General features: G+C 42.6%; 1 pseudogene; it reads right to left on the bottom strand.

The window, feature by feature from the left end:
- Window positions 1-9,859: 9,859 nt before the first annotated feature.
- On the bottom strand, window positions 9,860-10,771 carry LOC107815811 (large ribosomal subunit protein uL2mz, N-terminal part-like; annotated as a pseudogene).
- Between the last annotated feature and the right edge of the window lie 15,452 nt (window positions 10,772-26,223).

Genomic DNA, 26,223 nt, shown 5'->3' with positions numbered 1-26,223 from the left:
CATAGGTGGATAGGAGTAGTAGGAATTCACATCGAAGGGCAAATGATTCATTTAGAAAATATCTGATACCAAGTAAGAGCGCACTAGCTGGTTGGTGTGAATGATAAAGTCTTAAGTCAGTCTTTCTGGAATGCCACATCCCCAAATAGCACATCCTTCTTATTACAGAACAAACCACAAAAAAGGAATTTCCTATAGAGAGGAAGTAGGCTTTAGACAAAAACTGCCTCTTGTGCCCCTAGTAGGGAAAGTAGCTGAGATAGAGAGAGCAGCTCTCCCTTAAAGTCCTTTATAGATTTCTAGTCGGGAATAGAGTTGTGGATTAGATCGCCTGATCAAGTAATGGGCTTCGTTTTTCACTCGTTCACGTTGATAGCCCCGGTTCAGTTCAAGATGTTGTGAAAGAATTCGTCGAAGTGGTGGAACGAGCATTCATATTAAAAGTTGCTAGGTGAATCCCTATAGTAGATTAGTTCAATCAGCAAGAACCGTATCCGCAGCATTGGAATCAATATTTTGCTTGGCATAGTTGCAGTACGAATTTCCTGGTCTATTTAACTAACTCAAGCTAGCCGAGATCGAGAGCTTTCTTATCGCGCAACTCCTGGATTTAAAATAAGATGTTAGGCCAAGGCATAAACTGCAAGACAAAGATGAGCTATCTGGACTCTTACGTAATTGAGTATAGAAAGAGGAATCGTCTTAAGTGTGGATTGAAGTGCGTGATAGAGATAGATGCTTCAGTAAGTTTACTTTTTTAGGAAAGATAAATTCTTTGTCTTCTAGGGGGGTCAAATCTTAACTTACTGATGTATTATAATATCAACCAGCTGAGAATAAAAGCAAAAGAAGATTTATTGAAAAAGCTAAAGTACTATCGATAGACTTCATGAAACTGGCTTTCACTTGAATCTTTTTCAGTTATAAGGTTTTCTAGTCCTTTATCTTTTGACTCTCAACTCAATGCATCACAAACTGACGAGTCTAAGATAAGTTAGAAGAGCTAATAGAACTTGGCTTACTTCTTACTGAATGTCGTACTTAACTGAGAGTTCCCCCGGTCCTGAGAGAACCCGGAATGTTAGCGATTAGTAAGTCCGAGTCCAGCTAGTCTTGCACTTCACTTTAAGACCGTTCCTTCAAACAAAGGCTTAGTAAGCATAGATTCCCTAGAAAGTGAGATTTCCTCTCTTACCCAAAATACGAATGCTTAGCTAAGACTGAATTTTTCACCTTCTCGTTCATTACATTAGGTTAGGAGATCTAACCAAGCACTCGAAATGCGACATTGACTCAAGAAAGTCAATAAAAGAAAAAGCCAAACCTTAGAGTTCGTTGGCAGTACAGTGCCTATTCCTTATGACTTCTAGGCCTCTTCTAGGCTTTCCGCCTCTAAGAAAACTGAACCCACGGATCTCCCTTTGCTTTGTCTCGAGATCAACTCAATCAATGATAACCACAACAAAATGATTATGGCATGCCAAAGCAAGGTAAGCGATCAATTCTCTTTCCCAAAGTCAAATGCTATTGTACTAAGCCAAAGCTTCATGCCCTTCTTGAATTGCAATCATTGAGTTCAGATTCAGAGTTGACTGAATTGCTTCATCTTAATGAATAGAAGAATTCCCTCTTACGATTGGCTGAGTGGGAACTTCTGCCAATTCCATGACTTGACTGACTTCAGACTAGAATGAACCATCCAACAAATCTTTCGCCCTAATTAAGGTATAACTTGCTTTCTCTCGGGATTCTCTTATATGACCAACCAAGCCAAGGGAAAGGGTAGCCCAGCTATTCGATTCGAGCTATAAAGAAAGGCCCAATTGGACCAAGGATCAGATAGGCAACTGAATTTTAGTTTTAAAAAGGTAAACATTTCACAAGAATGAGGTTCAGTTCAAATCGGGTGGAAGAGAGCAGTTTAGTGGCTTTGGGCAGTCCATTGCATCAAGAGTATAGATATTGAATGGGACCAAGGACCCTTTTAGCAAAGTAGTAATATAGTTAACAAAGAGGTATCGAAGTTACTCCTTTCTTCAGGCTTGGCAAGGGGGAGGGGCGTACAGACCACTCTTTCAGGACCCAAACTTATGGGCTGCGTCGGGCACCCGGTACCTTACTCAACCGAGTATCAACATAATGTTCAAGCTGCCGTGAGATAGGTAGAATACAACATGTAATACCAACTTATACATAAGACATATGGGCCTATAAGGCTCGGTATATATATAACTTCTCTGCCGTAGTAGGCTCGCTCACAGGCACTCGGCCATACTAGGCTCTATATCTCGACCAACTTAGCTCGTTCATAGGCGCTCGGACACAACAGGCTCGGAATATAACTTACCATCTGATCAGAGGTTGCCCAATAGGGGCCTGCCCATCGATTATAGCTCGATGGTAATGAAAATACTGTAATACTGTATATATAGGCTCTCTGCTCTCTGGACTGGAAGAAGATAATACTCAATTAAATATGAAGTCCCGATAAGGAGAACACTATAATTTATGAGACTAGGATAATGTATATAAATTCGGGAGTATGAACTTTTCTTTATGCCTCGTTATCAAACACATGTAATTACGAGATCATGCCCAAATGAAGGAAGGGCTTAGCCTTAACATACTCGGAGTAGGGAAAAATCCGTATGAAATTCTTGGAAAAGGTTGCACCGTACTCCCTTAGAATCGTAAAATCTCACGTTGCTAAGGTGCTAAGAAATCTCGTTGAAATTTTTGTTTCAAGAAATCTTGTTGAAATCTTGTTTGTTTGAGGTTGCTAACGCTGGAATCCTTGTAGGAATTAGTTGAAGATGTTATGAATTCTCACGTTAATAAGTTAGAGACGTCTTCTAAGTAAGTTGAATTTGAAGATCTCCGTTATTAAGTTAAAGAGATCTTATAAGTAAGTTGAATGGGTGTGGGCCTCATTTTATGTGGTGGCTTAACCACATAACCCGTTAATTGCCACCTTATTCTAATGGCTTAAGAGTCATGAATGTTGGGGTGGCTTGCTGCCATGAGGGGGAGGTTTTAATCTCACCCAAATTCTTTAATTAATCACCCAATCAATTCCTTAATTAACTAGGTAATCTCCCATTACCCAATAATCAACCAATTACCCATATAATTAAGAGTTATCTCAACTTACATAAAATACTACTCACTTTTAACATACCTTGTACGCCTTATTGTCATGGCCATGTGGTACCTTGTATGGTACTAGTCCATAAATACCGGGCATTTTAGCTCGGGTCGTATTTTATCCCAAAATGTCAAACTTCCACGAAATTCATTTTCTTCGAGATATTAACTCTTCCGGGAACCAGTAACGCGTAAACCATGTCAAACCAAGACCAATCAATATCCGAACGGAACGGATTCGAACTTCTCCTAGAATAGTTTCCGGTGCGAAATGAAATTCATAGGATATATATGAGTAATTCAAAGGATAAATATAAATATTTGATAGGATTCGATTCATTTTAGTAATGAACAAAACAAATAGGATTGATTATGTATCACAATTTCATCACTACATCGAAGGCTTTTTTGTAAATATATTGATAAGATAGCTTGGTATCCAAACATAAAGAATTATGATCCTTCTTGTGTACATAAGAAATTGGGTGGGTATAGGGCATATAACAAAAAGGGTTTCCTCGATCAGGTTTTGGCTCCTTATACAAGCAGGTTTTGGCTTTTTCTCAATACCCTAATTCTATTGTTGGCTTTGATACCATGAAATAAAATAGAGAAAAAGATCTTTAAGGTAATAAATAAATAAAACCATTTTCAAGAGACAAACTACAGTGAACCCCTTTCCTCCCATTCATTGCCCTATTAAACAAGTCAAAATAAAAAAAGAATCTAATGCTCTAGTCGAAGTGAAGACTTTCAACTCTCATGCTATTTGAAAGAGTTTTGAACCTTGAGTGGAGACTCCATAACGTACACAAAGAGTAAACGATCTATGAAAATCATCCCAATTCAGGTCTTGTTCCGCACTTAAATGGATAACTCAAACCCTTACCTTGACCAGTTTGTAGTGGAAAACCTCAATGACATAATCTTTTATAGTCACTCACTAGAGGTTTGGAACCCTGAGTACAGTGTTCCGGGTGTAGTGGGAAAAGAGGCTTTACATGAAAGAGTACTCAGAAGAAAGTGCTATTTCTTGGCCATTGGATTAGCAAGGGTGTGATTCAGATGGATCAAGAGAAGACCAGGTCTATTGTGGACTGGGAAGTGCCAAAGAAGGAGAGAGCAGGCAGCAGCGGTGAAGTTGGATGCTCAAAGTCATTTTAGATACGTAAAGACATCTCAGGAGGAGTAGAAAGTTTCCACAACCTAGGAGGGTTTATAGGAAGCCAAAAAAACGTGAGCCTTTTTACATACTTCATAAAGGGGGACAGCGCCAGGAGAATATTGAGACGCCATCAGTTTGGAGCGCTATGCCAGCAGAGCTTACTGCAGAGGAGATAAGGCTCAGCAGAGGGGATCTGGTAACAATTATGAATGTGGAGGACTGGTGCATTTTTCTCGTTACTATTCCAATGTTTAGACGGACGAAGGCTGCTAGGGGAGTGCTGAATAGACCAGCTGGAGATGGAAGAGTGAACGTTGTTGAGCCTAGAGCCTGGGAAGCTCTAAAGGTATGTTCAAGTCGGAAACATAGCGGGGGTTCTCAAGCTTAGGAGAGGAGAGAGTTTTGATGTCGTTAGATTGTGTGGCAACATCAACAGAAAGGAGGAGAAGACGGAAGGCTGTATTCAAAAACTATGTCTGAATTGTCCAGTGCAAATATAGTCATTGATGCTCGGAGTTTGGATAGATGGTAGATTAGTTGGGGATAGGGAAGTTAAAGCAAGATGTCTGTTGCGACGTCTTGCTTATAGACATATTACATATCCTACTCATAAGATCTTGGTAATACGAGTAGGGTTCTACCTGCATAAAGAGAACATCGCTTTATTTTTAACGGGAAACGCGGTTATTGCCATTAGAAGACTTTGGTTGGCTAAGGATAAATGGTGTTTGTTGGCATACCATTTCTAGACGTGGGAAAGAGTCCATAGAATGCTATGCCTTGATAGCAATAAAGCCAACTAGCAGAGCCGATTCGGGGATCGGTGGGATGCCGTAGCTTTAAAAGATAGGGGCGGAGGCAATCGGAAAGGCTTTTTAGGAATGAGGCCACCTCCCTACTATGTTGTAAAAGGGAAGTGCAGATCTTTATCTTTCTGCGAGACTCTTCCAAATCCACAAGACCCTGCTTGATTACCCCCTAAGATAAAAGGAGGATATAGAAGCAGACTTAGTTGCAGGTAGGAGCAAGTCTACCCTGCAAAACAGCTTCTCGCTTATCCCCATTTTCAAATGAGGAGATCCGACGTCAAGTGCAAGAATTGCTGTCAAAGGGGTGGGAGAGTCTCAGTCCGTGTTCAACGCCTGCTTGACTAGCTCAAAAGAAAGCAGCTGGAGTGTGTAGATGGTCTTTGAATAAGAGTTGGGTGATTTATTTCCAATAATGCCAACGATGGATGATATTATGGATTATTTTCCTATCGGGAGCGTGTTATTTTTCAAAGCTTACCTTATATTATTAAAGAAAGGGGAAAGAGCTTTTTTTTATAGAAAGAGAGTAAGGGGGGTTTATGGGGCTTTGAAGTAGGGCCACTTATATTGCAAAACTTTCTATACCCGCCTTAATTCCCTCATTCAGGACAGATGGAAGCAGGTTATGGATCTGTTCAAGTTGGTCGATCAATCCCTCCTTTCTTTCCCCTGCCTCCGGACACCTTAGAATAGATTTGATTGGAAGGAGGGTGAGGAACGAACACAGTGGTTTGACTGCTGGGATCCCAATCGGCCTGCATCAGCGGAAAATGGAACTATCGAATCACGGGTGACTCGCTTTATCGGGATGGGAAGAATTGCAACATCGGCATTTCTTTCCTTCCCTAAATCGATCCACTAGTAGGTAGCGGTAGGAGAGATCCATTATGGTGGGATGGACCGTTCTCGAATTCCGGCCGGCATTTCTGTCAATCGGCGGAAGACTCACGCATACTGGGAGGGTACGACTTCAAGGGATGGACTCGATCGAACGGCCAACCACTTGCTATTTTTGTAGGAGATGAAATCCAAAAGACCATTATTAGCGTGTAGTAGATTGGCCCGAGTGCGTAATAGGCCAGTCGAGAAGAAAGAAAATCAATAGATTGAACGGTAGATAAAGGATCAGAGGATGAGAGGGGTAGATCTACCCAATATGGACCGATAACGGATGGTCCCCGCCAACTGCTTATCTCTCTTCCTCGCATTCCATTCATGACCTAACGACTATCCCTCTTTCGGGGAGGGAATCACTTGCTGGATCGAACCCAAGGATAGGTTTGATCGGCCGGGTGTTGGATAGAATGAACATTCAACCGCTTCATCATGACAGCAATGGATGTCCAACATTTCGATCTCTTCTTTCTCAATAAAGGCGGGTAAGGAAAGTCTGAAGGCTAATCCGGCAACTGCTAGCTAGAAGGCAAAAACTGCTTTTGCCAATCAAAGCCCCAAAACTAGTAAGGGCACTCGTTCCCCAGCAAGCCACCCCAACCCTACCGCCAAAGCTTGACTTTACTAAACAAGCAAGAAAGGCTCCTTCTATCTTATTAGTCAAGCGCTAACGAGCAAGAAAACGGATATGCCCTAAGAAGCAACTTCATGCAGCTGTTGCGCCCTTACTTTTTGCTTTAGAAAGATTGGTCGTTAGCTAAGTCATTTTCAATAAGGCTCACGCTAGGCGCTAGGCCCTAAGAATGTTTTCTCGTACCTCTTGATTCAATTCTTTTCCAAGAATGTTGAGCCGGCTCCGAACCCTCGATTCGATTGTTTTCCAAGAATGTTGAGCCGGGTATGTAAGCCATGTATCTGGGAGGAACTTAAATAAAAGAAGGGCTTTCGGTTTTTTGCACCCCGTTTTGGTCTTGCAGCTATTTTTAAAATATATATATAAGAATCCCTTTTTTAGAAGAAAGATTATATATATGTCCAATCTCTAGTGGTGGTGGAACCAACCAAGATGTATGTCGTCCGACCCGACCTCAGACTCTTTCTTCCCGACCTATTTGACTCTCTGGCCATAGTTATTTAGGTGGTATTCCGAGATCAAATTCCTCCCAGGAACACACGAAACAAAGATATTAAGTGGGTAAATATAAATGGAAAAGAGATGTTTCTATTTCATCCAAATTAGAAGCTCTTTCTACATCCATATGATCTACTAAAGTAGATTGGTATTGACCATATAAAAAAAGCAGATCTTGGTCGATGGAGTCACAAGAAGGTAAGAAATCCAACCTGTCCGATGCTTCTTCAGCCAAATACGATATACAAGTGGGAAAAAATGCTTCTTTTTTCCGGTTCCGAAACAACTTGGGCGAAATAGGGTTCTACTGGGAAACCATGGATTTTTTAGTTTTCGCCGTTGGTTACTGGTTGAGCCACTGGAATAGAATGAGATAAGAATCCCTAGAGATCTTTCCCTTCCACTTACTCGTAACAGGATTTTCTTCTGTAGAAGACATCTTCCGAATGGCATAATTGTTCGACACTACGTTCCTCGATCTTCAAAGAAAACTGACTCCTCCTACTACTCCTTCTCCTTTAGGATAGGATCCTCCTTGGTCCTTCTTTCACTAATGGTCTCACCATTTTCTAGTAGTAGTAGTTCATACAAGGGACTCTCCTTTCTATTGCTTGACCTTGCCGTTCACTATCATTTGGTCTCTTTCTTCTATAAAATAAAGCGAAGCAAAGTGCATGGCAAAGAAGCAGCCAACTGACTGCCCCCTTCCAGTCAGCCTTTCTTCGTTGTGTGAATAAGGTCTTAGTCTGTATGGGCATTCTGGGCAGGTTGCAATAAGTCGCTAGTTGAAGGTTTAGACCAATCACAATTCATCACCATCTTGCCCGCTTCCAAGTGATGGCTGGCTATTATATAAGTGTTGACCTAAGCCCTTACGCAGGGGCTCGGCTCCCGAACTATATGTGATCTGTCTCATAAGGCTCTTCCTAATAACTTGAAGCCCCCTCTCTCTAAATAGAAAAATATTCATTTACAAGACAGAAAAGACTTTTTCAAAAAGCCTTCGCCCTCCTATTTAACGGGGCTATTAGAGAAGCAGCTTCGTTCCTTGACTTCTTTTCTCAGTCAAGCTTCCTTGTTCCTTAGTTTAGTCTCGGTCCATAGTTGTTGACTCCATTTCTTATAGCCTAGTTTATATCCACAGCTGACGTGACTCCGTACCGACACCTTTCCCTTTGTATAGTATACGGTTAAGTGACTTCGTAACTTCAACGTACTTTTTTTCTTACTGTAGCATAGGCCTTCGTTGGGCTTTCGTCCCTTTGCCTATAGACAACGTCTTGGCTTCGCTATTGCTCATGACTTGGTATAGAGCCATGTAGTCGTCGGTTTTACCTCCAGAATGCCTATGAGATAATGGTCGGCCTTTCGAATGCCTTTTTCCTGACTTTTCTGAGAAGCCCTTTACGACTATACTATAAAGGACAGGGGGGTGTTCACCTTTGGAAACTTAGCTACTTAAGTCCTTCTCAGAAAGTCAAAGTAAAGGCAAACGACATTCTGTTCTACAGCTACAACACTGAATATTTCTTATTAATATTAAACATCTTAATAGTAGAACTACTTTCGTACTACTAAACAAGGCAACCATCAGTTCCCTTTGTTTGAATACGCACCGCTTATTTTAGATTACATTCAAACCAAAGTAAAACAAGCCTAAGCGGTCACGACATCTTGTTGATATTGATTGGGGAGTTTGATGGAGTTTAGCTGACTGAATCTATAAACCTAGAAAGTCACTGTCACTGGTACCTTTTTATTTAAATTTTACTCTATATGTAGGTATCAGTGGGGCTTGCGTAATGTAGTTGTAGGTAAGGCGGAAGTAGCACTTTTTACTTTAGAAGATCTACTGAAATACCAAAGGCAAACTGGGCTCCCATGCCAAGACGTCTGGCAGAATGCTTGGCCACCTGCACTGGAAGCGAGACTCAAAGGGTGAGCTTATGGTGGTTAACTTCTAGCACTAAATAATAGGCATTAGGCATTATGAGCAGAAAGGAGGCAAGCAAATGATGGCAGGCATTATGGGCCGACTACAAGAAAAGCAAGGCTTCGTAGACTCAGTAAAGTTGCTTATAGAATGCCGACGAATATTTTCCACTTAATTAATAAGTGAAGGGGAGAGGGAAGCGAGGCTTAGCGATCTTCATAAGGCAGACCACTACATAAGCAGCTGGTGGAGAGAGCTTCCCTTCATTCATTACTAAGCCACGGTCCCAGGTCTTTGAGTCTGCCCGCGCTTTTTCAAAGAATCCTGCACCCATGGGCATACGGCCTGGCAGGCCTTCCCTTTCTAATATCTGACTTATATACAAGTCAACATCAGATATTTGGATGTGATCTATACTCCCCGAGGAGCCAGACGGGCATATGGCCTTGCCACTTGACCACTTTTCCCGCGTGACTAGGAATGCTCAGTGACAACCTCTCGATTGTCACCGCCTGACCTCTTTTGCTACCACGGTAGCACAGTGTGCTCAACACCAATCGTGTTCGGGCAAGAAAGCTTAGACTCATTCACATTGGTTCATCATGCTATGCTTTGGGCCTTTTTCTCTTGTAACGTAAAAGGTGGTCGGCCATTCGTCAAGGCCTAGGAATCCACTAGATATATCGGTGGTGGAATTTGATACCTGCATCCGATTAAAGTTTCTTTTTAGTGCTCCCCTAACATAAAGGAAAGCTTTTTCTATGTGGGTCACTTCGCACAAGTCATTTCTTAGGACCAACGGTCCACACGACAGATGCACGATCTACTTTGCACGTTCCATCCTTCAGCCCTTCGCCTATCGACTTGGCAAGCAAGCTACCTCGATCCGTCTTCTGCTTTGATTCGTTACGCTCAGAAGCTCCAACAAGCCCTAAAGTCTCTTGCCGCCTAAAACTCTGCCAAGAGAGCACTGCTTTATGTTTGATCCTATGTACCCATAGAATGCTATGCGTTCTCCATTTTTCGATCTCGCAAAGGGAGAATGTATTTTTTCCTATAACTTTCTCTCTCATTCGCGGAGCAAAGAAAGAGGGCTTTTCCCTATTTACCACTATCCTTGGGAAACAAAAATAGCTACCGAAGGAAAGGGATGCAGTCTCTCCCGTGGCCTTTGGAGAGGAGAGGGCAGAGAAGAAAACGTCCTTCGCGAAAGTTTTTTTGCATCCTGCGTCCTTACTAGTAAAAAGGGGGCTCTTCGACCAAGAAGGCATTCTGGTAGGAAGGTTGACCACTACATAAGTCTCAATCTGTCAAGCAGAGAAGCAGGCTACCTTTCTTTGATCCCCCTTCCCGGGCAGGGAAGAGAATGAAAATGGACTGCAGATGGTAGTCGTGGTGGATTCGAGGATCTTACGTGGCAAAGCGAACTCTTCTATCATGTTGCATTTTCTCTGGCGGACCCCCCCCCCCCCCCCGGTCCATCGTACTGGAGCGATTCGAAAAGAACTATTAGGCTCTTATTCTATCCTTTCTACAATGCCTATAGATGAAGTGTTTCGTTTCAAATCAATTCTTCACTGCAATCGCTTCGATCCACCCACTCGGTGAAAAACCATAATACGCCCTGAGGAATTCCTACCATCAGACTTCCCTATACTCAAAGCGAATTGTATAAGTGCTCTACTTTGTCTCATTGTTTATCTCGTAATCATTCGATTCCGCCCCTAAAGCTAGCTCCTACTCCTCCTCCTTCTCCTTTAGGATAGGATCCTCCTTGGTTCTTTTTACATAACATTGTCGGCCGCCCAAGAGGACTGGCTATCTTTCTCTTTATATGCAATATCTTCCGAATCGGTTAAATACCTATAACAAAAAAAGGCCAAAGCCTGCTGAAGCACTGGAAAAAAGGTTGACCACGATTTCTAACGCTTTTCAAAAACCATTTGCTTGCAACGCCTTGAGTTGATAGATGGATATGGCCACAGGATCCTTTATACTCTTACTAAATTACACTTAAGACTCAACCAATCTTGAAAGTTCCGTGGACAACTGGCATACCTTGAATCTAGCCTGTAATCTGTTCGCACTTCTCTTATCAAATTTCTAGTTAGAGAGGGAGCTAACTGCTACCAAAATGCAACAATTTTCTTATATATGATAGCACCCTCTTCCCTCCTTGTTCAAATAGTTCAAGAGCGATAGGGCGTAGTGAAAGAAGGGAAAGATATCTTTTAAAGATATTCTACCAATAAAGGCAGTTCTCTTATATGGCAATACTAGATTGGCAAGACAAGAAAGAAAGCTTAGAAAGTAGTAAGCTGTCTATGGGGCTTGCCTTACAGGTAATGACTATACCACTTACATATCGAACAGATCTTACTCTCAATTGAGTCATTTCGATATGTCCTAGGAACTTACATAATGCCGAACTTGGATAATCGGTAGAAGATTGATTGGCTAGATCATTTGGTTTACTGTGGAAGATCCCCTTGCTGCACTACGTCCCCAATAAAAATCCATCATCCTTGTGTCGCTTGTTAGCCACACCAGACCAAGAAAAGGAAAACTAATCAACCAAGACACAGTGACGACCTTTGTAACCTCAGGGCCACTTTCTTTCCTACTGCTTGCAGCCATTATCTTCGCTTTTCAGATATGGTGATATTACTTGTATGGGGGGAAGTGCCAGATCTTTATGGATCATAAGAGCTTCAGGTACTTGATGACACAGAAGGAGTTGAACCTTCGCCAGAATGGCAGACTTTTATTCCGGGGACGAGTATGTGTTCCTCGGGACAGTGACATGTGCCATGATATCTTGGAGGAGGTGCATAGCTCACATTTTTTCCTCCACCCAGGGAGCACGAAGATGTACAGGACAATCCGCCCACACTATTGGTGGAAAGGTATGAAGAGGGATGTCGCTGATTATGTGGCTAAATGCTTAGTGTGCCAGCTGGTTAAGCCTGGGCACCAAAGACCAACAGGACCCCTACAGCCAGTCCAGATACCACAGTGGAAGTGCGACGAGATAGCCACGGTTCACTTCAGCCTTGTGGCAGAGCCTACAAAAGGCTTTGGGTAGCAGAGTGAGTCTTAGCACAACCTTCCATCTTTAGACCGATGGCCAGTCTAAGAGGACCATCCAGACATTGGAGGCTATGCGGATGTAATCCCTTGATTTTCGAGGTTGTTGGTACAGTCATCTACCCTTGGATACGTTCGTCTATAACAAGAGTTCTCAGGCGAGTATAGGCATGCCACCTTTTGAGGAACTCTATGGATGCAAGTGCAGGACTCCCCTATGCTGGGATGAAGTAGGGTAGAGATAGATTCTTGGGCCAAAGATTGTACAAGAGACCTCTTCCTTCAGTCCGGTAAGTACATGGTTATGTTGTTTACCTTGCGCCTATCTATTCCTTTAAGCTTATATCTTATACCATTGCAATCAGACTCATTGGATATGTTCCTTTTCTCTTCTACTATCGAGAGTCGTACGGGTGAGGAGGTGAGCTCTAAGCGTATACACATAGATAGATCTGGGTAAGCGACCATCAGCGGTATGGGTAGCAGCTACTATCAGTACGCCAGTCTAAGGCTGTTCGTAGAGGTAGGTCGTAGAGATCTATGAAGGGCTATCTTTAGCATAAATAGCATGGTTAATTATAGAATAGCGTGATGGCCGTAAGAAGATCATAAATAAGGTAAATAGTCTGGAGTGGATGTCTAGATCAGGGTGTCGGCATCACACATATAGCATGTGTGCCGTGAGTGAGATGGGTGGTCGTAGATCAACCCTTAGCTCTACTTTTGAAGTTATCGAACATGATGACTTATCGGCTTGAGGCTTCTTTTCATTTCAAGATGAGTAGAAATTCCATAAGATAAGAAAAGTTCACAGAAGGTTCTTCAATAGTATGCCCGGTTCACGAGGTTCTACCACTGCAGGGCCCAGTTTCCATTCTCCCATTACTCAAGTCGTCCAAGAGACACGACCCCCGCACTGTAAAAAGTTTCCTTCTGGGTTTTAATCTTTTTTCTGTGCATATCTCGATTTTAATAACTTCTAGGTTTATACCAAATCGACCGTAGAGAGAGTTCATTAGTATCTTGTAGATGTATACCATAGCTGCATCATCTTTATCTTTGCTTCTTGTCTTCTAGCAAAGATGTCTGATACAAATCCTTCGAAGGACTATTCTTTTTCTCATACAAGTAGCCCATTAGCGGGAAAATTCTATAACCCACGTTTCGGGCATAAAATAATTCTTCGCTAAAATAGACGCCTATGAATCTACCTATTGGGAAGGTTAAAGCATCATGTCTATCCTTATAAGGTAAGAAGGCTTTCTCTATTGTAGAGAGGACACACTAAAAAAGCCTCAATAAAGCAAAAGAAATTATCCAATTCCGCCTTTTCTAAATTATTATGCCAGACGTCTCGGCTTGGGAGCCCCGTTCACCTGGCTTCGGAAATGTTTTCATTATAAAAGGATATAAGGAGTTTACATCATAATAGTCTAAATTTTAACCATAGGGCTTATAGACATCGGCATGTCCTCCATAATAACCACGCCGAATGAAGCGTTCTTGGTTTCAAGTTGGTATATGGATGGGCCAACTCTTTGGGTCGTAATAGTGCATACGAAAGATTGATAGAGCTAGCGATGACAACGTTATTGTATCAACGATGTCTATTTTTTACAGATTCTAATAAATCTCTTGTGCCTTCTGCATAACGCCACCAAAGATATGAATACCTTGTTTCAAATAAACCAACAATTATTGACCTATCTCCGGAAGATACTCAAATCGTAATCTCTCGGGAGGGAGAAGGTAGGAATCCCTTATACGGAACAATAATTTTTTTTATTTCCACGATAGACTTTTAACTCGTACATTTTATGCTTTCTCATCACCGTTTGGAATGAGTACTTGCCGATCTAAGATGTAAAAGCTCTTGTTACTATAATTCCATCGTATCGTGAAAAGTTATGGATATATACTGTTCGAATTTCTTTTTCATCTGATACAACAACCGCTAAATGCTCTATAAAGTGAAGCATCATACGTTCACTTAAGTTTATGAAATCTGATATTGAGAAATAGTTATACACGAAGCGGGGGTACTTTTGCATTATCGGCCTTTATTAAAATTTCTTTTCCTGCTTTAATGTCAGCTCGTTCGTTATTTTTATGTATCATACCATAATGGATAGTGAATTTAATAGACCAAAATCTGCTATTGTATGCATATTTCATTAACAATATCATTACCGCTAATGAGATAACTTCAATTTCGACAAATTTAAGGTAAGGTTTTTTAAAGCGGAATTATGTTATTCTTATTGACTCAAGGGGGCTATGATATTTTTCCTCAGCGATCAACTTGTAGAGAAATCCAGACTGGAACTATTGATAATTCTACGTTATCTCTAAAGTAAGAAGACCACTTAAAAACCCTCATCGGATAAGAAAAGATATACCAGATAGAGCGCTACCAAGTCCATTTTTGAATGAGAAGGCTAAATCATCACCTTATTTGAGGAAGTAGCCATGGAAGATTGGGTCTGCATGGCTTCCTTGGGTCGAAAGATCTTCCTTCAGCCTTGAAAGTATGTTGCTACTATAGCGCGAAAGAAACCATTTCTCAGTCTTGAGGTTGGTAACCTAGCCCAAAATAATGCTCATGGGAAAAAAGTATGGGGAAATAAAAAGAGACCTTAATTTCTTCGCCCTAAGCGCATGCCAAGAAACTCATTCCACTCATGATTTCCATGACACGAATCTTACTCTAGGGATCAAAATAAAAGGTAAAATATTCCTTACTCCTAATTAAACCCACTAATCATCATATCTTTTTTACCATGTTCAATTTGCAGAATGGGGATATTCGAATCTGGTCCTTCTGACATTTCTGCTTCCCTATGTATAGTAAGAGTTTTTCCAACGAGGAACTTCATTATTGTATAGTTGACTCAACTCGAATGCCCTCTTAGCAATAGCATTGTGGGAATAAGCATTGCAGAATAGAGTCTGCTGTGGGAATAAGCGCTGCAGAATAGGCAGCTATTGACTCCCTCTTGACAACTTGCTTATGTTAGAGCTATTGTGTAACTGTCCTTCTCTACTTTCTCTGCCGATACCGAAGAGGGTAACGAACCTCTTGACTAAGGGCTTGTTTTGTTTACAGAGTGAAAAAAGGAAACTTGTCAACTAGACGTAGCGGAATGTCCAGGGGCAAACCGCTCATTAAGATAGAGTCGGTGTCGGTAGCAGTTCTTGCTTAGCGGGATCAGGTCACCAATCGGTGACATAGTTTAGGAATAAATATCCGTAACACCCATTCCAGTACTTAAACGGACAAAATGGAATAAACAATCAAGACCTGGCTCAAGGCTAACCCCTCCACACTCAGGGTCAGGAACGGGAAAAAGAGATTGAGTAAGACAGGCTCGAGGTCAATTCTTTCTTTTAGGAGAGATCCCACCCCCTTCTTTAGCGCTTGTTTGTTCTATAAGACTTCCTTCTCATTCTCGGTGAAGGAATCAGAGCTGCTATATAATCAACATCTTACTCTTTAACGGCAAGCTCAATGACGAGAAGTGTTCCTCTGGTGGAAAGCAAACCTTCACGGATATGGGAGCTTACTTCGCTATTGCTGGTTTAGTAAGCTAAGCATTTCCATCCTTTATGATTATGAAAAATGAATGGATAGAGAGGAAGGCTCCAGGGTTTGTTTCTCTTGGTGTCAACATAGGAATGGGAACAGTTTGAATGGATGCCTTTTTCCCTTGTTGAATCAGCCAAATCAGTAGCCTTTCTTTTATGCGGTATTGCTTGTTGATGCAAGGAATAAGGGTTGGCTTGATGCCAAGAAAAAGATGGTGGAGGAATAACGGCAACTAAATCATCTGCTGCACAGTAGTACATATTAGGCAAATGGGATTTTTCTTTCCTAGGCTGAGGAGCGTAGTTAGAGGTCTTTAGTGCCTGAATGATTGACTTAGATCTTAAACTAGGGGAAATCCAGCAACCATTTCAACTGGATACAATCAAGAGGTCAAGAGAGGAGGAGCCGATGAAATTCGTTTGGAGTTCTTCCCCGCCGACGTCTAAGCTCTCAAAGACTTGGATTAGTCAACAAGAATGAAATCTAAGAAAGCTGGTAGCTCGAGCGAGGAGCGAAACCTATCCCTATAGCTATAGGCTATATAATATTCTATTTCCTCTGCTTTGAATAGTTAGAATCAAACTCATTGATCATTCATTAAGAGCTCTTGTTGGTAAAGTACGTCTAGATCGAGAGAGAGAATTTGCTTTTCGAGAATCCGCTGGAGTCAGATCAGTAGGGGAGTTCACTCCAGAACTTTCTTAATCGAGAAAGAACCCATACCCTGAACCGGGGAAAGGCGATAACGACCCAGGAAATGGTGAAGTACGTGAATCGACTCCCTCTTCGAGTCCAGACCTTTTAATATAAAATAAAGAATAAGGGACTGACTTCTTTCTTGACAAGGATCCTGAAGAAATCACACATGCTCCAAGGACTTCACGGAATCAGGAGGCACATAGGTGGGTATACCAAGAGAAATGCAGGTAAGCGAGAAGGGAAATTGCATCAACAAAACAAGTTTTTATTTCCAGAAAGATCCCCACGTTGAGGGATGAACCTCGCCAAATGATCTTATGGATCACCCATCCCATCGTTTAGGTTCCATTTGGGAAATATGTATCCCACTGGGTATGGCTCATGGTAAACCTCTATAAGATAAGGAGGATCATAGGGTAGGTAACCTTTTCACCATTCTAAAAGAATGGTACCTTCCCGCAAGCAGGTCTCTTTAAGCACTTCCAAAAGAAAAGAGAGAATTCAATTCATTTTAGCCTCCGAGCGAGGATACTCTAACAAGAATAGCCTAACCAGGCCCTTGAGATAACAGCCCATACCATAGGGTACCCCTATAGAGCCAAAATGAAAGGCCTTCATCATAGGCTAGCATAGCAGACAATAACGAGAAATCCAGGAAGGGGAAGGGGAATGAATGCCAAATCTGAAGCAAACCTGAAAGCTAGTTCCCGTGGAGTGAGTCTAGTGCTTCCCTTTAACCTAGAAGCACTCAGTGAGCCTTCAACAATGTCCTTCCTGGCCTGTTGTTTGAGTTGACCGAAGGCGGCGGGTGGAGAGAACCAAAGACGTTGACGATCGATTCCTTCCAAAGGGAGCTGTTGCCGACCCTTACACCATAAAAAGAAGACCAGTTTCCGATCGGACAAGAGAAGCAACTAGAGTTTACTTTTTTGTTAGACCGACACTCAAGACCCAGTTGCGAGCAATAGCGTCTTACACTTTCCCAAAGACCAATACACAAGTGATTCGCCATAGTCTAATCGATTGAGGAGGACAGCCAATGACCGAGCTTGAGGTGGGAATAAAGAGAATCTTCTATAAAGAATCTTCCTTTTATCTCCGCAGAAGGCCTGATTTATGCTTATTATCAATCCTTGTGGGAGCTTACCCCTATGGCTTTAGCACGCCCTCCCTCTTCTAAGGATAAATACCCATACTATTGAACTAGAGCTCCCCTCTACGAGATGAACTCAACAGAGAAGAGGGGAGGAGCGCATATTTCTTTTATATTAAAAGAAAGAAAGCTTTTTTAGTTTCCTTGCAGCCAGTTACAGGCGAGTCAGAAGCCCTTATAGCAAGTGCTAGCTCTATTTATCCTATTGGGATTGGAGCAAGAGTGGAATGGAAGAAAGAAAGTTGTCCTTAACTTCTCCTTCAACCGCTACCTCCTCCCGACATGAAGGAATGCCCAATAATCCTTCGGGGGCTGGTATGTCCTTTCACTTCTGGTCTAGGGAAGGCCGATCAATGAAAGGACTCTTATACTGTCTGGTGTTGATTCGGAAATTTGCGTCTAGTGGGGAGCTTCGTCATCTCAAAGAATAAGCAAATCTTAATCTTAAAGTGGTGGATCTCCTGATGGAGGCTAGCTGCTTTCTGCTCTCCTTATTAGTTTAGTGCCAACTCCTCTAGGTACAGGTAGGGAGTCTTCTACAACTCGCATTACTGGTCAATGACCTGATTTTGGAAGCAGTTGAGATGCCATTGTTGGGGGAACCCTTCCTTGCATTCTTTTATTGTATTCTCTTCAATCGCCCATGATTGAGACAAAGGTAGATGCGAAGAAATTCGTTTTCTTTCATAGTCTGCTAATTTTCTTCTTCTTGCATCTCGTCGATACGATAGGTTGATTTACCTTACTAGTCATATACCCTAAAGGTTTACTGTGTGGATGGTACTTTTCAATAGATAAGTGAATCAAGCTCAAGTGGTGGTTGACAAAATATCTAATCCTCTTTTTCCCTGTCTGGTGTGGCCTTAGATTTCGCTGTCCCTTTCCTCTTCACGCAATAGCACACTACGAAGCAAGTGGGCTTCGCCGGTAGTAGCCTCCTGGATTAGTCGACTAGATTCTTTCCGGAAAAGCTTACCAATCCTACACTCCTTTCTTCTATGTCTGGTGGAGCTATTCCCAGACATCCTGAGAACTGAGTGAGGACCTTATTAGAGATGCTTTTTGTCACGCCCCGAACCTAGGAGCGAGACAAGCACCTCGTGCCTCACCTAACCTGGCGTACCAAACTGCGACTAAGGGACTCTGAACACATAATGTCATACTTTGGCCATGGGGCCACCTTGCAAGACAATTTGTGAAGCAAAATATAAAACTGAATGGAAACTAGCACTAACTAAATATCAATATAAAGCTAGGCCGACAAGGCCGTCATAGCTACTACAGCTGACAAACCACCAATTTATACAAACCCAACATACTGCACTAACCAACAGGATATGCCTACAAGCCTCTACTGATAGATGTACTGTGATCGGAACAGGGCCCCGACCTACCCATAACATATATACAGATATACATAAGATGTACACAAAACTCTAGACCTGGCAACTCCGAAAGACGTGGAGCTTACCGATCAGGCGGAACTCGGGAAACACCTACTGAGGAGGTCTACCCGTCTGTCTGTCTGAACCTGCACGCATGAAATGCAGCGCCCCAAAAAAGGGACGTCAGTACGAAATAATGTACCGAGTATGTAAGGCAATAAAATAACTGAAATCTGAAACTGAACTGATAATATGATAACTGAAATTAACTGGGAGTCAAAGATGATCTGGAGATATACTTACCTGCTGATACTGACTCAACTCCTTCAATATAGTAAGTAAAATAATTGTACGGCCTTATAAGGCTCGGTATATATAACTGCTCTGCCATAGTAGGCTCGCTTATAGGCGCTCGGCCATACTAGGCTATGTATCTCGACCATGCTAGGCTCACTCATAGGCGCTCGGCCACAGTAGGCTCGGTATATAACTTTCCATTTGATCAGAGGTTGCCCAATAGGGGCCTGCCCATCGATTATAGCTCGATGGTAATGAAAATACTGTAATACTGTATATATAGGCTTGCTGCTCTCTTGACTGGAAGAAGACAATACTAAAATTGAATATAGAGTCTCGATAAGGAATAATATTGTAACTTATGAGACTAGAATAGTGTGAATAAATTCATGAATATGAACTTCTCTTTTTGTCTCATTACTAACACATGTAGCTACGAGATCATGCCAAAATGAAGGAAGGCTTAGCCTTAACATACCTTATCACAATCTTTCCAATCACCAAGTTGAACTCACCTCTTCGCACCTTAATCTACAAGAATGATAATAATACTATCGTTAAGTTACGAAAGGTACAACTATCGCACAACGAACGACAAACCTATTTTGTATTAAAACGGGCAGCATCTCCCCTATAATATGCCCTTCCTCCAACTTCAAGATAACACCAACAATACAATAACAGAACAATAACAACATATATACATCATTTTCCAGCCCTATATACACCATCAAATACTACAAAACAGCCCAACACACCCCAATCTCTTCGTACACAAAACGACCACCGTAGTAGTGTCAAACGACCCGAAAATGTTATGACGAACGACCAGCCAACCACCCTACATTTATATGGTGTTTATAAACCCCCTTCCTCCTCCAAAACTCCACAAAATAGTAATAAAACACGCAGCCCAACAGCAACACAAAACAGTCCACAAAACAGTCCGCTACAAGTGAATAACTCGAACTCACGGCTTCCGATCACCGTCCCGTGAGTTCTTACAAGTATAGAACGACTTACCATGAATTTACAGCAGAAAAAATGGATGAAAGAGAGCAGTAAACTCACCTTATTTGTTGGATAACTCAGCTCCTATCTTGGTTCTTCAAACTCTAAGTTTTTACCTCCAATTGGAACTTGAAAGGGAGAGAAAATCAATTAGGGTTTGTGGGAAATTTTTGGGAGGATTCTTTGCAGAGCTTATGTCTGGTTATTATGCTCTATTTTAAGTCTAATATATGAAGAAAATAGGCCCTTAAAAGGCCTCTTTGGACGACCCGAAATGGCCCATTTTTGGGCTTTCATTTAAGCAAGTAGGTGACACACCTACTTGTCACCTAGCAGCTTGCGCAGTATCGCAAAAATGCACATATCTCTCTACTCCGATGTCGTATTGAAAAATGGTTTAATGCTTTGGAAAATAGACTCATAGATATTTAATTTGATGGGTGGAACACACCATAACTCTAAGTATATTGGGAAAAAATTGCAGTTACATTTGACCCAAAGTTTCAGTAAAACTTATGAATGTAACTTGTGATGACTTTCATCGACTTTTGTTCCACAACTCTCTTGACTTAAAAACATTACACACGGATGTAATACGACTAATATAAATCATAACATAATCTCTTTATCATGTTAATCACCCTAGTCTCACCCCAAAGGTACATGTTATAACATTCCCAACTTGTCGACTTTCGATGAAACATTGTTTTATTTAATTGCTTTAGCTTCTGAACTGTCCAACCCTCTTTGTACTTGTTGTTCATGATCTTCAATATTTGTAACCTCAGAGGTAACATGATTAACTTACTTTATATACTTTTAAATATTATCTCATTTTTTGTCCTACATTAGTTTGCTTACGACGCATTTTTACGTACGAAAATATAGGGTGTAACATCACTCCCCCTTGGGAACATTCGTCCTCGAATGTTTACTCTTGGAGACTTTGGAAACTTTTTCCAGAGTATCCTTCGTACACTAGGTTAAAACCAACCTGCACGTAGCCAGAAACATACTATGCATGCCACACATGGCCAATCTTTATAAATAGCAGCAATTTGCCTCACCGACCGTAAATCATAAATATTGAAAGTGAAAAATAAAAGCTTACCTGATGACCTGCTAGCCTACATAGAGCTATGTTGTAGCGTCCCATCTCGAATCATATCTTCATTTTGAAATAGGTGGGGGTATTTAGACTTCATTTCTTCCTCCGATTCCCACGTCATCTCTTCTACATTCTTGCTCCTCCATAAAACCTTTACGGAAGCTACCTCCTTATTTCGTAGATTGCGGATTTGTCGGTCTAGGATGGCAACTGGAATTTCCTCGTATGACAAGTCCTCTATAATCTGTACATCCTCCGTGGGCACCACTCGGGTAGGATCGCCAATGCACTTCCGTAGCATAGATACGTGAAAAACCGGATGGACAGACTCCAATTCTGAGGGCAACTCTAACTCATAAGCTAGTTGGCCCACTCTCCGAATGATCCTATAAGGCCCAATATACCGTGGGCTAAGCTTTCCTTTCTTGCCAAACCTCATCACGCCCTTCATAGGTGATACCTTTAAGAATACCCAGTCATTAATCCTGAACTCTAAGTCTCGTCACCGCACGTCAGAATATGACTTCTGACGACTCTGAGCTGTCAACAGTCGCTCCCGGATAACCTTTACTTTCTCTATGGCCTACTGAACCAGGTCTGGCCCATGTAACCCAGATTCTCCAACATCAAACCACCCTATAGGAGATCTGCACTTACGCCCATACAAAGCCTCGTACGGAGCCATCTGGATACTGGAGTGGTAACTGTTATTATATGCAAACTCGATAAGAGGTAGATGTTCATCCCAACTTCTTTTAAAATCCAACACACATACTCGTAACATATCCTCAAGCGTCTGAATTGTGCGCTCGGCTTGTCCATCAGTCTGTGGATGAAAAGCTGTGCTGAGATTCACCTGAGTCCCTAGACCTCTCTGAAATGACCTCCAAAAATGTGCTGTAAACTGAGCCCCACGGTCAGATATAATAGAAACTGGTACTCCGTGTAGCCGCACTATCTCCTTAATATATAACTTTGCATAATCTTCTGCTGTATATGTAGATCTGACCGGTAGGAAGTGAGCTGATTTCGTGAGCCTATCGACTATCACCCATATGGAATCGAACTTACGATTAGAACGAGGTAAACCCATGATAAAGTCCATGTTTATCGCCTCCCATTTCCATGTCGGGATCTCTATAGTCTGCATTAGCCCTCCGGGCTTCTGGTGTTCTACCTTCACTTGCTGGCAACTAGTACATTGGGCGACAAACTCAGCAATGTTCTTCTTCATATCATTCCACCAGTACATATCCTTAATGTCATGATACATCTTCGTCGATCCAGGGTGGATGGAATACCATGAATAATGTGCCTCTGACATAATCCTGTCTCGTAGCCCTGCTACATCTGGAACACACAAACGACCCTTGTATCTGAGAACCCCATCTTCATTGAGCTCTAACAATGGCTTCTTCTGCTGCGGAACTTGCTCTCTCAACTCGACCAACTCTGGGTCCTCGTACTGCCTTTCCTTGACTTCAGCTATGAGGGATGATTTTGCAGTGTTTTGGATTACAACTCCACCATCCTCAGAATCTACTAACCGAACCCCCAACGAAGCCAATTGATGAATCTCTCTAGCTAATTGTCTTTTCTCGGGCTCTACATGTGCTAAGCTACCCATAGATCGGCGACTTAAGGCATCTGCTACAACATTAGCTTTCCCTGGATGGTAGAGAATGTTAACATCGTAATCTTTCAATAACTCAAGCCATCGCCTCTGTCGCAAATTCAACTCTTTCTGCTTGAAAATATATTGTAGGCTTTTATGATCAGTAAATATATCAACATGAACACCATATAAATAATGCCGCCATATCTTAAGTGCATGGACAACCACAGCTAACTCGAGGTCGTGGGTCGGATAATTCCTCTCGTGCTTCCTCAACTGCCTTGAAGCATATGCAATTACCTTCCCATGTTGCATCAGGACACATCCTAACCCGACACCTGATGCATCACAATACACGGCATAACCCTCTAGACCCTCTGGAAGTGTTAGAACTGGAGCTGAGGTCAACTTGTTCTTAAGCTCTTGGAAACTCCGCTCACAAGCCTCTGTCCATTGAAACTTAGTTTCTTTCTGTGTCAACTTCGTCAATGGTGCCGAAAGGGAAGAAAAACCCTCTACGAACCTCTGATAGTATCCTGCTAAGCCTAGAAAGCTACGAATCTCTGTCGGAGTGGTAGGTCTAGGCCAAGATTTCACGGCCTCAATCTTCTGAGTGTCCACCTTTATCCCTTCATCTGATACAATATGCCCCAAGAATGCTACAGACTTCAACCAGAACTCACATTTAGAAAACTTAGCATACAACTTACGATCACGGAGGGTTTGGAGTACCGCTCGTAGGTGGTCCGCATGCTCATCCTCTGAACGGGAATAAACCAGAATATCATCAATAAATACTATCACGAACAGATCTAAAAATGGCCGGAATAGGCTATTCATCAAGTCCATAAATACAGCGGGTGCATTAGTCAACCCGAAGGACATGACAAGGAACTCGAAGTGGCCATATCGAGTCCTGAAGGCTGTCTTCGGAATATCTTTTTCCCGAACTCTGACCTGGTGGTACCCCGACCTCAAATCAATCTTGGAAAAGCATCTAGCTCCCTGCGACTGATCAAACAAGTCATCGATCCTTGGAAGTGGATACTTATTCTTAATAGTTACCTTGTTCAACTACCTATAATCGATACACATCCTCAGCGAGCCGTCTTTCTTCCGCACAAATAGTACCGGTGCACCCCAAGGTGAGGTACTGGGCCTAATGTAACCTTTCTCCAGCAAATCTTTTAACTGCTCCTTCAACTCCTTCAATTCGGCAGGTGCCATTCTATACGGAGGGACGGATATTGGTTGAGTTCCTGGAAGCAAATCGATGCTAAAATCAATCTCTCGCTCTGGAGGAATACCTGGAAGCTCATCTGGAAACACATCTGCATACTCTTTGACTATGGGAATAGACTGAAGTGTAGGTATCTCAGCATCTGCATCTCTAACTCGCACAATATGATAAATGCACCCTTTTGCGATCATTTTCCTCGCCTTCAGATAGGAAATAAACCTACCTCTGGGTGTTGGTGTATTACCTACCCATTCAAGGACTGGCTCACCCGGAAAATGAAATTTGGCTACCTTTGCTCGGCAATCAACTGTGGAATAGCAAGCTGCCAACCAGTCCATGCCCATGATAGCATCAAAGTCCATCATCTCTAGCTCAACTAGGTCAGCTGAGGTCTGACGACTACAAATTGTCACCGTACAACCTCGGTAAACTCGTCTAGCAATAATCGATTCTCCGACCGGTGTAGATACCGCAAAAGAATCACTTAGTATTTCAGGCACTATACCAAACTTCCTCGCGACAAATGGGGTAATATATGATAAAGTAGATCCTGGGTCTATCAAAGCATAAGCATCGTGAGAGCAAATGGTTAATGTACCTGTCACAACGTCTGGTGAAGACTCCTGGTCCTGTCGACCCGCTAAAGCATAGATACGGTTCTGATTACCACTTGAACTGGAACCTCTACCTCTACCTCGACCTCTACCAGCTGAAGACTGAGACTCGCGCCTTGAAGGATGCACGGACATAGATGATCCTGTTGTTGAACTCGCTGGTTGTGCCATTCCCCCAGAATCTCTATTTGGGCAATCTCGCATCATATGCCCCGGACGCCCACATGTATAACAAGCATCAGAACCTACTCGGCATTGACCCAAGTGTCCTCTACCACAGATGTCACACCGCGGAGGAAATGACCATGTCTGCGCAAAACCTCGTTGTCGCTGCAAACCCGACGCCCGTGAGCTCTCACCTGGTCCTGACTGAGTATAGCGGTCATACCCGTAACCCTGTAACTGAGGTGGCGGAGGCCTAGGTGGCCGTCCGAAGTACTGGGTCCTATAACTACCCTGAGATTGCTCCTGAGACCTGGGAAATCTCATCCTCTTACGTTGCCCTTGCTCAGCCCTCTCTGTACCCTGCTGCCGACGCCTACCCCTTTCTATATTCTGGGCGAATGCCTGAATCCGGGAGATATCCATACTATCCTGCAATGCAGCGGTGGCACATGCCTCGGTTAACTCTGGGGCTAACCCTGCTATAAACCTGTGAATCCTGTCCCGCATAGTAGAAACTATGGATGGTGCATATCTGGCCAATGAGTCAAAACGGAGACTATACTCTCGAACACTCATATTACCCTGCTTGAGGGCTAGAAACTGATCAACTCGAGCCTGTCGGATCTCCCGCGGTAAGTACTGGTCAAGGAAAGCATCTGAAAAATTCTCCCAAATAGCTGGAGGTGTATCACGTCCCCTGGACCTCTCCCATCCCTCATACCAAAGGATGGCTATATCTCGGAGTCGAAAAGCTGCTAGCTCAACTGCCTCTTTCTCCGTGGCATGCATAACACGAAAGATCCTATGAAGCTGATCTATGAAATCATGCGGGTCCTCCCTCTGATCTGTCCCCGTGAACTCTGGGGGACTCAAAGCAATAAACTCTCGGACCCTTGAACTCCCAGACCCCTCAGAAGTTCCTGCACTAGCTGATGCCCTAGCATGTTGCTGGGTAGCTACCAACTGTGTCAACAAATGCACCGCACTCCTTAAGTCCCGATCTAATGGAAGTGGAGGGGGAACTGGATGTGTGGTTTCCCTAGGAATCTCCGTAGTTGGTGGAGGAGCCTGTAATGGCTGAGTAGGGGTCTCCCCTTGAGCCTCAGACTGGGCCCCATCTACTGGGGGTACCCTGTTGGTCCCCTCACCTACTACTGTATCTCTCATCTGGCTAGCCGTAGTCTTC

This window comes from Nicotiana tabacum, chromosome 19 (assembly GCF_000715075.1).
Source record: "Nicotiana tabacum cultivar K326 chromosome 19, ASM71507v2, whole genome shotgun sequence".
Classification (NCBI taxonomy): domain Eukaryota; kingdom Viridiplantae; phylum Streptophyta; class Magnoliopsida; order Solanales; family Solanaceae; genus Nicotiana; species Nicotiana tabacum.
Note: the sequence above shows the minus strand (reverse complement) of the source record. Positions and strands in the feature narration are given on the sequence as shown.